General features: G+C 35.7%; 1 long non-coding RNA gene across 2 annotated transcripts in view; it reads right to left on the reverse strand.

The window, feature by feature from the left end:
- The window catches only part of LOC108448733, a 49,569-nt gene that overhangs the window by 32,771 nt on the left and 399 nt on the right, over positions 1–16,399 (reverse strand). Inside the window, exons 1-3 of one of the 2 annotated variants that reach the window (XR_001864728.1) lie at positions 16,316–16,399; positions 5,488–5,611; positions 4,910–5,001 (exon numbers count right to left, since the gene is read on the reverse strand). This is a non-coding gene — a long non-coding RNA (uncharacterized LOC108448733). The remainder of the gene's footprint in view (positions 1–4,909; positions 5,002–5,487; positions 5,612–16,315) is intronic. The other variant, XR_001864729.1, reaches the window with a different exon arrangement.

A 16,399-nucleotide genomic window follows, 5' to 3' on the forward strand; every position in this document is an offset into this window, starting at 1 on the left:
AAGTATTCAGATTTACCTCCATGGCTTGGTACTCCAGAATACCCTTAAAATCCAATGTAGTCTGTTAAAATAGTAGGCACAGAGAATAAGGGAAATACCGTGGATGCTGACTCAGTTTCATCTATTTCTGTCCAATTCAACATGAATGTTCTCACAAACATCAAGTGGACCCATCTAGCCCCAAATTAGAACACTTTAAAAAAGGGAAACAAATGTTTCACCGCACCCATGTAATTTCAAAGGTTGTCTGTAATTTTTTTTTTAATATTATATACAACCAAATGCCTGAATGCAAACATCTCTGTAAAACTTGGTTGTCCCAATAATTAACTGGGGATACCCCAAGCTACACTAATTACTAACAGAGATGCAAAAACTGAAGTATGTTTGCTTAAACATACACAGTCAGTTCAATGCCAGAAAACATTCTACAAGAGATTACACAGACCAAGCAGATACATGTGGCAGGGACATTTCTATTAGAAACACTCTAAACAAAGCCATCTAGTCCAGAGTACATTTTGCTTAAAAGATATACACATGGCATTAGAGCAAAGCTGGGAACAACTATAAGAACTTTAATTGACTGAAAAAATAACTGCCAGTATTTATAATTCTACAAAGAGAAGTGTCATAACGAGTTCACTGGAAAAAAAAAAAATCTCAGCTCTATCCTGCACATGTGCACATGATATTTTCAGGCCAGTAGGGCAGCAAAAACTGGAAGAAAAAAAAAATTAAGTAAAAAGGAAAACCTTTATTTGTGAAGTACCACAGAAAATTTGAAGGTTTTTGCTACAATTCTGAAAAGATACATGATGAACTTCATTAAAGAAAGAAAAAATGCTTCAGATACACTCCCCAGATTAATAGCTCTTCCCTATCTTTGGGGAGAAAGGCAGTAATTCTTCACTATCAGCAATTACTATACACAACACACTTGCAGTATCTCAGCTGCTTGGTTAATGAGTAGAAGGTAAAGTAAAGTAAAACCTCCCTCTAATCCCTCCCCATTTGCTGTAGGAAGGAAAGAAATAAACACAGAATACCTCTGATGCAAGGTCTAAGTAACCCAAAGGAGAAGCAAAAATAGATTCTGGAAATGCTTAACCTATATCCTGTTCTATCCCATATGGCTAATGGAATTATACAAGTCTAAGAAACAAAAGATTCAACCCATAGTAATTTTTGTATTCTACATTCTTCTAAGGTCAAACAGAAAGACACTGCTCTCATTTTATTTATTAATCCAAAAGAACATTCTAATATTTTGCAAACTGGTTGCACAATTTAGAAAGAATTGGTTTTCAGCACTAGCCTTCAATCTGTAGTCAATTCTATACGTCATCTATATCAACTTCCATTCTTTGATGTTATGACAGCACTACAGACCAGCATCTGGTCTCTGAATATAGATTCCAGTTTTATATTGCAAATGGTATTTTCATTTAGATACCAAATTTGAAAAGGCTTAATCCTCAGATCTCTTGCACAACCTATCACTGCTTCAGTGTCATGCAAGTCACAAACACTATTGCCCAAAAGTGAAATACTATTCTAGGAGTTTGTGCAGTATAGCCCACATTGATAAAAAACACTCTAAACCTACTACTTCTGTTAATACAATTCTTTCCTTAGTCATTTTTGGGGGAAAGAAAAGGTCATTTTTTTATTGTCTCTATATATGCAAAAGCAGTAAAAGTTCTGGCAGGCCTAGAATCAACAGGATCCAAATCTCCATAAGATTTTTTTGAAAATTGGCAGACTTTAGCTTGAGAGCAAGTCTGTGAAACACACATTTTCAGACTCATACTTCTCCCCACTAATAAACTTGTCATTGTAACACCTTTATTCTCAGCCTAGACCTGTGTACATTTCTAACGTCACTAATGTAGCTGTCCCCAAAAGAAAAAAGCAAAAAAAAAAATTATTCTTCAGCACCATGAACCAACAACCTAAAACCCAAACATCTCATTCTAAGCCCAAAGACAGGCTGTAATCAAGCCAGCATGGGATCTGAAACCTGAACATTACTGCTTTCTCTTATACACTCTTTGTTTCCTTTACCAAGCTAGAGATTATTTCAAATCTTTGCTAATGAAACACAGCATTGTCTAAATCTGGAGCTTCATAAGCTCCCATGAGTATCTTCCACTTGCAAACTTACCTATTTTAGGCGTGACCCTCCTTAGAACACATTTACCAGATGGTCCAAGTTACACTGGATATTATTAGATCCAATACTATACAATACAATAGACTGTCTGTAGTCTATCTAATAGATCCTAGACATCAAGTAAAAGAGCTGATAAAAAAATAACACTTAAATTTTGAACGCTTGCCTACGATTGTTGACATTAGCATAGGGTAAATTTAAGTCCTCCATTTGCAGAGCAGAAAGAATAATTACAGGAAACTTTACTACAGCATTTGAAGAATTCAGATACACGCTTCTTCATTCTGTGGTTTTAACTAGAATGGGAAATAGATTAACTGATTACATTTTTTAGCTGACATAAGCAAAACCACAGGAATACTTCTGAATTTCATGGTCTTGGAAAGTTCTAGTAAAGTAAATAGTTTTGAATAATCATGCTTCATGTCTTAAAACAAATTTAAGTCATTAAGAATATGACCCAGTAAACACTAGTGTACATGTACAAGGTTAGTTACAATCCTGCTCCTTCCTCCAGGTCAGTAAACTCATTAGTTACAGGTAAGTCCTCAACATAGAAGTGTTGTGTGCTTCCATTAAGAAAGGACAGATAACTAAATTACTGAAAATCATTTGCACAATTTTTTTGTTTTAAAATCTCCTTTAGCTGTCTCATGTGTAGTAGGCATCCCATATAATTCAGCCTATTGCTGAACTTGGACATTTGGTTTTAGTAGATTTTCCTTTCTACATCTACATTCATCCTCCTAGTAATAACAGCACTAGTTTTATTGTTTCATTCCACACAGATCATAGACTATGCATTCAATCTAATCATTTATAGTGCTTCCTTTCTGACAAAGTATCTGCTGGATACTTAAACATTTAAAGTCCCCTTGCAACTAGTATTTGGTGCATCCAAGTCTAACCTTCTCCAGAAAATTAAGATTTTCCACAGCTCTTCCCAGTCTCAATATAGTTGGCAGCAATTTAAACTACATCCTTATGTCTTCTTACATTCTAAAGGAAATCTAAGAGCTTAGTTCAGGACAAAAAAATATTTGTAAAATACACACATAGCCCACTCCAGGTCCAAGTTCACTGGATAAAGCAACACATTTTGGAATAAGAGATAAGACCTTTTTAAAAACAGCAGCTATTCCATGTTAGCCACTTGTTGTGTTATTTGTCCATAGCTGTTCACAGCATACACTAACAGTTTTCCAGGAATTCAGGAAAAAATAGACCTTCATTGAGAAGTTAATAGCAAAAAGCCAGCAAAGCACAAAAAGATTTGTGAGGGAAGGTGGGCCCAAGGCATTTTTAAAGCATATTTCCTTTCTGGCTGAACAGTGGCATCCAACAATTTACCAAGATAATTTTCAGGGTTTGCCATTGCTCTCAGGAGAGAGGCAAATATATTTGAGACACATAATGAGGCACAGAACATTTGTAACTAGTTTGCATACAGGTGGAGTGTACAGCAAGAAAAGGCACCATCTTTTCAAGCACAACAATCTATGAAGTCTATTCTAAACATGGAAGCATTACCAGTACAAAATGCTTTTGCACTTTGCATTAGAGAAGGGTTAACATCTCTTGCTGTTGGTTGGGTTTTTTTACATTTCTTTGCAGGGGTGTCACTATTTACATAGCAAGGGATTTAAAAGCCTCATTTAGGAGCAGAAATTAATGTGATAGACTATGAAAAAGGTTTAGACTTACAGGTGCTCACACAATTAGCTTCCTAGTGACTACCTCATAATCAGACAGCAGTGTATACCTGTCAGTGGCAGCAAGCCTTGCTGCAGGCTATTGTTTGTTTGTGTATTTACTCTGCCTTTCAGAAGTCTAGTATGGATTACAGTAAAAAATGCTGCTAATCTAGTTTAACTATGCCTATAAAAGTCTGAATTAAAAAGTGGCACACACATGTGTGCACAAAATACACACACTTAACACCACAGTTTTGTAGAGGTCTAGCTCATTTGATTATAACAATAGGAACTGCACTTGAGCAATATTCTTCACATGATTCATTACACTTCTGCCTCAAAGGCTTCCTGCCATAGGAAATCTTTTAGTTTTTCCATTTAATTCTTCAACATTCTCTAAGCACTTCAAATGAAATAAAGTGTTCAAATATGCCTTTATGGCAAACAATTTCCATATTCTATTGATTTGTTTTCTCTTTTTTTTATTGAAATCTTCAAAGAATGTCCCTAAGGAAGTAATAGCGTATTAATTATTGTTTGGTTTATTCTTACAAGAACAGTAATTTAGATTATTTTATTATGTTCCAGACAATGATTGCCTAACCAGATAATGTAAGCAAAGTAAAGTAAACTGGAAACTGAGTTTAATTACAAAAACAATTGCTTGGATTGCATTTGTGGTTGAGAAATACCAATTAATTCAGTTCACAGTGCAGGGATGATTATCAGAATATCACAGTGATAAACAAATAATGCAGAAAAAAGCTTTCATCAAGGAATAAATAATGCAATTGAAGAAAGTTGTAAATAGGTGCTGTAATGTCTCTGCAGAGACTCCTAATCTTGGTCTTCTTTGCCACAATAAGACCAGACAAAAATACTATGGTGGCCAAATGGGTGTTTTAACTTATACCAGACATATTACTCACCAGGAAGTAGTATAAGATTTGGTAAAGACAGACATGCACACTCTTGTCCTGTTCTTATTAACACCACAGTGATAAAACAGTGTCAGAATCATTATTTCAGCCCAACATACCTGAAGATGAACTTCTGGAACCACATACACAAATCTTAAGGGCAGCATGCATCACTCTTGGTGTACAAAGTAGGCACTTCAGAGCTCAGACCCTGTGTTCACAGAAGTAGAGGCAGATAAATCAGTTTTATGCCATTTGGAAAAATGCATTTCAGTAGCCATAAGTTTTTCAGCATCATAAAGCAAATTTTTTAGATTACAGGTAGATTTGAAAAGAGATTGAGGGGAGGGAGGGTGTTTACTTTAAAAATTTTCAGTACAGTACATTTAACATTCTTGAAAGATGCTGAAAGACTCAACATGAAACAAAAAGGAAAGCAAGAAGATGGGACTGACAAAGGCTGAGAAGGAACATCCTCTAAAATTTTTTTCTATTTTCAACTGCATGAATGACCACACATTTCAATTCATTCCACTGACAGCTTAATTACATAAACAAGTCTACTGGACCTGATGAGATGCATCCCAAGGTCCTGAAAGAATTGGCTGGTGTAGTTATAAAGAATTTCTCCATCATATTTGGAAAGTTAAGGCAGTCAGGCAAAGTCCCAGTAACTGAAAAAGTGGGAATATCTCACCCATTTTTAAAGAGGATAATAAGGAGGATCATGGGAGCTACCAGCCAGTCACAGCCTCATCTCAGTGCCCAGTCACATCAAGGAACAATCCTCCTGCAAGTTATGCTGCCACTCACATCAGAGTCTGCAGTGAAAGGACAAAGGACAACCATTTTAAAGTGAATAGGGATAGATTTAGATTAGCTCTAAGGAAGAAATTCTTTGGTGAGACATCGAAACAGGTTGCCCAGAGAAGTTGTGGATGCCCCATCCCTAGAAGTGCTCAAGGTCAGGCTGAGTAACCTGACCTAGCAAAAGATGTCCCTGCCCATGGCAAGGGGTTGGACTAGAAGATCTTTAAAGATTAATTTCAATTCAAATAATTTTATGATTCATTAGCTAAAAAACAAAGCTCTGTGGATCAACAACATTTGTCAAAGCATATGTATATACTTGTGTTCATCAGGGAGGTTCATGACCTCATTTTGTCCTCATTAGGAGTTCAAATACGTTAAGCATCCAATCCAACTGGGCTTTGAGTAAACAAACAATTCCTTATAAATTCTTACAAATAGCACACTTAGTGCATTCATCTTATATTTGCCACAAAACACTGACTCTACTGTGACATCAAGTTCTTACAATTCTGCCTGACATCTGCATTTCTCTGGAGATTTGAAGGATTTATTTACTGTATTTTTAAATCAGCTTACATAACCTCTTTTTTTTTCCAGAAAAAAATGATGTGTTACCAGTCAAGTTCCCTTGTAACTGGTCTAGTGAATCAAGCAGCAGCTTTTATTTAAACCCTACCCACATTTTTCTTCTCAAGACATGCACAAATAGCCTGTGTTCTTTCAGCACACTTGTGAATGTGCTTTGTGACATAGCCAAACACTACCATATTTTTCTTCAAATAACTTCATTTTCCTTCATATGAAGTTAAAAAGAAAAGGCTTTTGCGGGCTCATTATAAAACCTGTAAGACTGACTTCTTCCTTCAGTGTAAAGCATTCAAATTTTAGACAATACATAAGACAATCTAGGCAAAAATAACTTCAGCCAGTATCATGACCAAGACCTGGTTTGGTCCTTACACTTGAAGAATCATTGGTACACCACTCTTGTGAGTTACATGGATGTTACAGACTAGCAAAGAACATCAATGATTCTGCACTGCTGTTACTATTTGCTTTTAACATCAGTGCTATCCTTGCCCTTTCACACCTAGCTCCTGGTCTTCTATTGCTGGATAGGAGTGTCCTGTCAAATTGTCTTACTACCACGTTAGTACTGCTGCTGAGGTTCTTGGACCTGTTTGTAAGTCTGCATCGTAAGTAAGGAGGCAAATTATCTCCCCATTTTATTAATATTAAATCATTTACTTACATTAAAGGGGGAAAATAATTACTTTCCCACAATGCACATGTTTCTCATGTTCTAGGTGCCTGGCCTGAGCCATGGATGAGTAGGATTCATTTTAACTAATTCTCAACATCTTTTAGATGCAGACCCTGAACTATGTTCAAGTACTTTCAGAAAGGAGAGAAATATTTTCATGAGGTGTCTCAGCTGTCACATCTCAGGCTTTTTTTAGGAAGAGAATTATCTTCTAGAGGGACACAGGGTCAACATTTTTCTGCAAAAAAAGTAACTGCACACTGAAAAATTATAGGAGAAAAACCAGTATTGTATGAGCACCATTCATTTGAAAGAACAGCAAATGGACAAACACAAGACTGTTACAATAATGTTCTGACACTAAATATGCCATACCAAACTTTTGGAAATGTTAATATTTAATGCACCCTTGCTTCTCCCCTCCAAAAAGAATGCATAATCTCTGAGCACATCAATAGTATTGTGAAAGCAACTTGCTTAAAGAATAATATCTCTTCATAAGGACTATCCAAAACACATGAATAGAATGATTCCGAGGGGAAATTCTTAAGCATCTACTTTTATAGAAGATTACTCAGCCACTTAAAAATGAAATCTACTGAAATTCATAGCAAAAAAAATGGAACTCATGAACTATGAGGTAAAAGACAGATATGTTTTGGGCTTGGGGTTTTTAAAAAATAATTCTTATATTGAGCAAGGTTTGTTCTCAAATTTTCCCAAGACAAATGAATAATACCTTCTTACAACATCACCACATCCTGTATATTACCGTAAAATCTAACTTTTGAGTTGTCATTGATGTATTTAATGAAAATTAGGTATAGAAAATTAATTTCTGTTTATTCCACAAAGAATTCAGCCGTTTACAATGGTCTAAGTCTACGAATTCTAGGTACAATGACTACAGATTTCATAGCTAGTGGTAAAGTTACTGTCACCTTTCTGATGGTATTGGAATGAAACTACCCTAAAACAAAAAAAACCCCACTTGCTATCTTTTTCATTACAAATTCAATAGAAATTTTTAACAGAAAGCAAAATGACAAAATAGGGGATGGGTTAATTATCTTCCAATGCATAATTCTATTCAGAGTGCAAAGGACATAGATTACATAGTTATTTTTAAAGTAATTTACCTTGTTGTAAACACCTTTTGGCTAAAGGCGTTATCTTGACACCCAAAAGCTGTTTGAGATACAGCAAGATTACAGGATTATGAACTATAAAACATCAAGAACCTCTACTTCCTCTGCATGTTGCTATAAGTAACATTTTTTTTTTTTCTCCATTCTCAATTTATTTGCAATACTTCATTTTTAAATGTAAATATTTTACTCTCTGGAAGTAGTGATCAACATGACAGTTCATCTTTATTTCATGTTAGCAGGGACCTCAGATCTTATCCAGGGTTACACAGCTGTGTGACGTATCAGTGTATGTGCACCACTCCAATTTAAATGTACTTTCACTGACATGGTCAGCTAACTTGCTTATAAATCATCATTACTACAGGTGTTTCTTGCCCCAAGATATGTAAGAATCAAACATCTCATATGAAACAGCTTTTCCAACAAAAATCACACAAGATTGAAACCGAATGTTAACCAATAACATCAGTAAGTAAATAAAACTGTTTTCATTAAGTCTTAGGACTTGAAAGCACTCAAGACAATCTAGACCACTTTCTGGCCCAAGATAGTATTAAGTCTATGTATGAAATTGCTGGAAACGTCAAGAACTATGGACACTACAATATCTTAGGAAATGTATTCCATTTCCCTCTATCTTAATTTACCAAGTATCTAGTTTAATTTATCTGCATTTATTCATCATATTCACAAGAGACGCGCATCTGTTTTGGTTTTGCAACAGCCTTTTACACATCAAAAATGATACAGAAGTTTCAGTAAAGAAAGCCCAGTTTCACTTGACCTTCTTGTAAGTCCTACTTCCTAAGCACTTGTCATTCTTACCCTTCACCTTGGTGAATAATTCTCTTCATCCGGCCCACACCTTCCCTTAAATGTGACAACCAAGCCTGGTCATCCTAAAGTATGACACCATAAGGTCACTCCCTTCCCTATAACTCTGCAGCACTGCCAAGTCAAGTCACATTAAATCTTAGTGTAACATCAAGATCTTTTTCTACAGAACTGTTTCTTACCCAGTTGTTGCTATCATGGTATTTGGGCAGCAGATATCTCCTAAATTCTATGTGCAAATTCAGTGAGTGAGTCTTTATTCCATCATCCAGATCACTAACAAAAATATTAAGTAGCACCTGACCCAGAACTGACTCCTGCCAATCCTCACTCAGTACTTAACTTTCTAGTTAAAGAAGCATTAACATCTACCGCCAAATACTCCTACAAAACAGACCAGTACCCACCTGACAGTAGATGCATCAAGACCAAGTTTTACCAGCCTGCTTATATGAACCTCAGAGTTGAGATACATGTCAAACTGCTTCTCCTCTAGTCACAGAGAAGGGCTAATGCCCTAGCAGACAGAAATTAAACCAGCTTGGTATAATTTCCCCATGAAAAATTTGTTCTGTTAATCACCTTGATTTTGGGGTTTTTTTACAAATATTTCTTTTTATGGGAACTGAGCTAAAGTTCATTTATCTATAACATTGTACTTGCTTTCTCTCTCTTCCCAAAGACAGGCACTGATTTTTTTCCCTTCCATTCTTTTGTGTCATAACTAGCCTTCCAAAAAATTCCAATGGATACTCCAGAATATTCCAGTAACTGGCAGTAATAAAACCTCACTACAGATACTTTAGGTGTGTTACTTTGCTGACAAATGGATTGCTTGCATGTCTCTTGTATATGGCAACATAGAATAAGAAAACAGTCTCAATGAGCCAGATTAGATGTCAGAAAAAGTACTCAGCATATAAAGCAGATAATGATCAATCCTTGCTACTGCAATCTATTGCAAATAGTTCTTAATCAGTTAATGTTAATGTGCCATTAAGATAAGATAGTTCTACTAAAAAAAAGAAAAAAAAGAAGAAGCCACTGGTAAAGCAATAGAGTGTTCAAGTCATTGGTTTTCTTCTTCACCTAATCTGACAGCTGTTTTGATCACTTTCAAAACTTTTCTGTTGTAAAAATAAAGAGCTCACTGACATTTGAGGTTTAGCTTTACTCATACATTTTCTTCCTGCAGCCCGAGACATTGACGTGACATTAATCCTGAGCAGCTGCTTTATACAACAAAAGGAATTTGTTATGGAGAGTTATTTCAGAAGTGCAAGTAGCCAATTAATAACCAAACGTATAATTTCAGAAAAACTTTACCAAATGCTTGAATTCTTTCCTTATATAGTCACATTAATTTTGATGGAAATTTTAATCTGCAGAAAGGGCCAAATGATCTATCTGACTTCATTTCTTACGTGTGAAGATACTTTACGAAATAAACAGCTGAAACATAGAAAAAAATTGTTTTTTTCCCGTCAGACTCAACATTTCAGATTTCTGTCACTACTAGAACAACTCACTATCTCTATTGTTCCCTTAAGTAAATTATCAATACACTAGTGGTGTTCTGCCTGGTCCTCAATAGCCCTGAGGACAAATGTGACTTACTGACATACATATTCCTTCCAGATGTTAGGTTTCCCATAGCACTCTTGATAAGAAAAAGCATAAGCAGATCTTACTCAGCTGGATATTACCAGTCTATGTCTTTAAATATGAGCAAAGAGAAAAAACTCCTTAATTATGTCTTCATTACAGTCAACTGTGTTTAACATTAGCAGATAAGATGGTTTTCACCCTCTACATCTCATACATGCCAAAAATGTTTCCAGTAATGTCTGTATTGTATCCACTCATCACAGAACAGGAGAAATCAGGGCAATAAAGCTATATCGTCATCAAAAACCTTTGAGAAAAATTGTTCATAACTGAATTAAGTGTCAAAGGAAGAAGATCCTAACACAAGCAGCAGTTTCTTCTGCACAGACCTTCAGAACAATGTGAAGCTACAATCACCACCTAGCAATACAAGTTACAAAATGCTCAGTGTATTCAGTGACCCCATTTAAGCAGTCATGCATGGGGACTCTCCCTCACTGCATTTCATATTGCAGAGTCTTGTCTACAGCAATTATCTCGAAGTCTCCAAAATGAGCCCTAGCCCAAGCTAGCTATGTGATGTGAAAGTAAGAAATCTAGGCTGTCTCTAAAAAAAAGCATGAGATATCAAGACAGCTCTTTAGTAGAATTACAGAATTACTTACTGGATGTCTTCTATAGTAGATGTAGTTTAGATAGGGGCAGTCATTTTGTCATGGCTTATCTACACACCCCTTACAACCACACAGACAATCCCTGGGATTTAGCATTAAAGCACAACATATGGTTCTCTTTTCCTTCTAAGTACAAGGCAGAAGTGTGTAACACATGAAAACAGTATGTCTCAACAACCTGAGCAAATGAAGGAGATCATTAAGTGTAGTAACTGCAGTCAGATACATTTATGTTTTCAAAAGAGAAAGAAACAATCATTATTTTATTTAACTTCCAAAACATTTGTACTCAAATATTTAGATTGCCTACCTCATTCTTCTGACTTCCAGTAACTTCTGGGTATCTAAAGAGTACAAGTAACTGTTTTGCTCATTTATAAACTTAAAAACCAGAAACAAACCTGAGTAGAGAAGTCACAGATGACAAAGCAGAAACACAGCAGTGTGAAAGCAAAATTTTTGTGGAAGAAAACATAAGAACTTGCAAGTTTTCAAAGAGGAATGCCTGCCAGGAACCTGCAAGAGCCTCTGGAGGTATCTGAACTGGGCTGTCAGTCACTGGCCAAGGCTGCTTCCAAGTCCTTCCTAGCCACTGATGCCAACTTCTATTAGTGCACCTGCAGACCAAGAGAGGAACTTACTTCTACTGAACAGCTGAAAACCAGATATCAGGGTATTAAGCTACTGCACAGACAGTTTCAGACAGATATAATTACTGTCAATGGAAAACATTATCTTAGAGGACAGGAAATTTGAAAGTAGCACCAGAAGTGTTCACCGAAGTTCACATCAATGCTTGCCTTCATGACTCAGTTTGTATAGTTCCTCTCATCCCATGAGGGATGGTTAAGAAGTAACCTATGCAAAATAATTTATTTCTATGATTATTTTTTATCTAAGCCAGTTTCCCTTCTTTTCCTTACACATCCTGTTTAAATCTCCTTGCATTGTTTCTTCATCCCACCAAAATAGATAAGAAAATACAACCTAACTTTTACTAACAATTCTAACCCTTTCCAGACCTAGATGGCCATAGCAAAACATAAAATAAAACTGTTACAGAACAATCACTTTCTCGAATATTTTGTGGAGGCCCGTTTTGCTATTTCTCTTGCTTCAACAATATGCTGCTGGAATTCGAGGTTCTGAAGAATTTATAGGTCAAAGCTAGTAGGAGCAAGACAAATAATATAAGCAAACAACTCAGGCCATTTTTCATCATGAAGTCATCTTATATAATTTTAAGAATACCCATCAGTTAATTAGAAAGTTACATTTTACTGTATAGTCTCATGTAGCTATTGTTCTATAAAAAGGATCTTCTATACCTGACAGTAAAATAAACAGAGCAGTTATAAATATTAACTAAGTGTAAATCATTTCTATGCTTAATAGTGTCTGATATTGTAATCCCACCACACTGTGTTTGTAATACTAACATCAGTCAGCTGGGAAATTTTACAGGCTATAACACATAGTGACTAATACAATAGTCCTCTGCTTTCTTGAAGCATTAATTCTGAGCTGCTTGCATGCAACTAAGTGAGCCCCAATACAGATATCTTGTACTGCATTCTGAGGCTCATGTTGCCCCTTAATAGTAGAAGTTCCATCAGGTCCAGCATTTGACAGCTCAGCTCACAGTGGGTAAAATAACTATATCTTTGTGCAACAAGATTGGATTATTTTTCTATTCCTAAGACACAGACATGAGTGAAATAAAGCCATGAAAGAAATTTCAGCTAATAGCAAAAGATCCACCATTTTTGACCAAAAAAATCTTAAAGAAAGAGAAAAGTTAAGCTTTTAGGATCACAGTTGAAAGGACTCAATGCAGTATGCAGTAAATGCCTTGAAAGAAAAGGATGTCTAGGATAGCAGGCAGAGAATAAGAACTCTGCTCATACTCTGTTACTATATGGGCTGTATCCTACACTGAAACAATGGGTGGTGAATAAAATAGACAATAGTAACAGCTGTCAGCCCCCCATTTGAGAAACACAGCAAAATGTTCAAGTCCTTCAGTCATAGTCCATTATTTATGTTTAATGCAAACATTTGGAACAGTAACTTTACATTTTAGGAAAATAATAACCATTTGGAGGATTTTGTGGGAGCTATAATTGACCATGTTTTTAAAATGTGACCAAAATTATAGAATTAAAAAAACCCTCAAAAGCAAGTAAACAAAAAATCCACACATCTTTCTGAGATGCAGAGACTGGAGTAAGATGCACAAGGAACTTGGAATGGCTGTCTGTCCTCTTCCCTTGTTCTTTCCTAAGCATCTGCTCTTGGTCATTGCTAAAGATAGGACCTTGGACTAGACATTGGTTTGACTCAGTTTAAGTTCACCCCACACAAACTAATTTATTTCTTTGTCATAGCTCCTTTCAAGTGCCAAATATAAAGGTTGATCTGAGTAGGTCTAATTTTTTCCATAAAAGGAAAAGTAATTCTTCAAAAAGTAATAGGCCTGCTATAAATACAAATTCATTAATAAACCATAATTTGTATTGACGTTTTAAATTCTAAATTTGCCCTTACTTTTGATCATGCTGATGGCATTAGCTCTATCTCCTATTGCCAAAGCAGCTGCCTTCCTGTTTCCTAATCAGCTGTGAGACTCATGCATTTTTTAAAGGACTGACTCAACAGCCAGGCGCACTTTTACACAGTCAAGTTCAAAGAATTTTCTCCAGATCAGTCTCAATAGCAAGAGCATGAAAACTTTTGGTAGGTCAGTTGGTTTTATAACTATTATAAAACAACATGATGTTGATCACTCCTGGAATTTGATCAGTAGGGTATCTTTTTTTGTAAAAAACTCAAATTTTAAGCAACAGAATCCTATTCAGCATTATACATTGTCCTCTTTTGTGTACAGACACATATATAGCATATATAACTTCAAAACAAACAAGATTATAAACCACATTTCCTTGCAAAACGGATTTCACTTTTACCTACTAAATGCTAAAAAGAAAACAACTCCCTTAGTTTGGCTACTAGAGAAAAACATTCAGTTTTCCAGCTGACTGTGAGGATTAAAGAGTAAACAAAGACTTACTAAATTGAACTATCAACTCAATAGGCATTTAGTAGAGGAATGTGTTTCTCTGACTCAGTACTTGGAAGAATGTCCCATTGTAACTTTTGAAGTTATCATTACATAACCTCCAGCAATCCTCTTCAGGATTAGTATCTAATGCTACAGCTAAACACAGAGAATGTGGCCAGGAACACAAATTCTGTAGCCCCTGCATATAGATCACATGATTTAATTTATCATAAAAATGATTACATTAAAATGTAAAAAGCAAATTTTCTAAAAGCAAAAATTAGGAAGACTGGAAATTTTGGAATGCTGTAAATCCCAGGATACGGCAGTGAAACATGAAGAAAAATGCTCAGAAAGGAAGAAAGCACACATTGCAGTCAAGAGTCAGAACAGGCCAAGAGTAGAACTGTTATCTTGTACCTTCAAATGCAGCTGCATCCTCATGAATGAAGCCTGAAGCCCTATCAAATTATTAAAAAAAAAAAAACCAACAACTTGATTTTTTGTTAAAGAGTTCAAACCCCAAGTACATAAAAGGAACACAAACTTATGAGAGGAATCAGATTTTCTAATCAAACCAAATTGCTTTGGCATTCTCATAAAATGCTGGTGTTTAGAAAACCCACTGGACGTAACACTGACATTAATTTGACATAATGATTTTAAGCTCAAGACCTGTTCTTAAGAAAAAGGAGGAAAAAGGTTGTACTGCATCTGTCTAAAACTCCAGTTAATTGGCATTGGTCCTGTGTGGCTACTCCCACACAAGCACTGAATAGCAGCAATGGCATATTTTAATAAGGAATGGAGAGAATTATGTGAAACACTTTTGACTACAAGATCCACTTTAGTAAAATTTATTTTAAAAATCTGTACAGAATACTATTTTTATTTCTTTTCCAAAAAATTTTAAAATCACAATTTTTAAGATTGAAGCCGTTTTGGGGGAAAAACCCCCAATCATCTTTCCTGAAACAGAACACATACAATTGCAGCGGGAATGGAAGTAAAAGATAGGATAAACCTACTTACCAGACCATTAACTAATAAGGGATTAATTAAATACCAATGACAGACTTGTCACAAAATGTGCCCTGGTTTGACTTTTGCACTTTTTCCACAGAGTGGCTGAGAATCAAAATTCTTAATTTTGTCCAAATGGGTATTTCTTCTCTTCTTGAAAGGAAGCAAAAGAAGGTAAGGATGGAACATGGCCACTTGACAATAACTACGAGGTGTCACCAGAAAGTCTGTCAGCAGATTATTCTTGCTTTTGACTTTTCTTTTTTTTTTTTTTACAATTTTAGTATTAGAATTTTTTTACCTGGAATGTCTTTGGCTTTGCTTCCTAAATGTTTTATACAAGCTTAAATTTGTGTCTGAGATAACACCATTGACTGTTAACCTCATGGTCAGGGTGTTTATTGTATGAATATCCTGTAATGCTCTCTAAGTAGAAAAGGAATACAGAAAATTAGAAGTTGAAATAAGGACAGTAAAACAAGCACTGTCACGTGAGCTTATTTGATAACCTTTTGCATCTACTGGACTCATTTTTCTCTCTCGACACCAAGGAAACACTGCTAGGTTGTTCTAGGAAAATGAAAATAACCATACTGACACCACTGGAAATTGAAGGGTTATTTAGAAGCTCTTCTTGGATGGAACCCTATTACAGATGGGACATGCACAGGGAGAGACTTTAATAAGTATTTTGTAAATGTCTTATTCCTATGGCATAACAGTAGTTTGCAAGTGTTGTGGCACAACACCTTAGCTGACCTACTCCGTAGGCAATAAGGTAGATTATGGCTGTGGGGCACACCTGAGTGCACTCATATACCTCAACAAGGGAGATCATCAAATTAAACTGGTATCCTTTTTCCCCATTTTTTGCACTTTCAGTAACTGTAGTACTGAAGTAATTAACAGGTGTTACCAATACCTATTACATTTTTTCACTATTTTTTAATTCTAGAAATTACTCAGCTTACTTTCTTAAATCTTAATATAGATTTAAAGGAAACTAGTCTCAGCATATCCAACTTCTAAAACGGCCACAGCACAAGGCTGATGCTATCTTTACAGATGATTTCTTGATGCTTTTTTCCAAAAATTACGTTTCAAACGGTTGTTCAGGCAACAATTCAAAGAATATGCTTGCACAAAAGCAGGCAGAAGCAGGCAGCAGCAGCAAGGCTGCG

Source organism: Corvus brachyrhynchos, unplaced genomic scaffold (assembly GCF_000691975.1).
Source record: "Corvus brachyrhynchos isolate BGI_N302 unplaced genomic scaffold, ASM69197v1 scaffold97, whole genome shotgun sequence".
NCBI lineage: Eukaryota > Metazoa > Chordata > Aves > Passeriformes > Corvidae > Corvus > Corvus brachyrhynchos.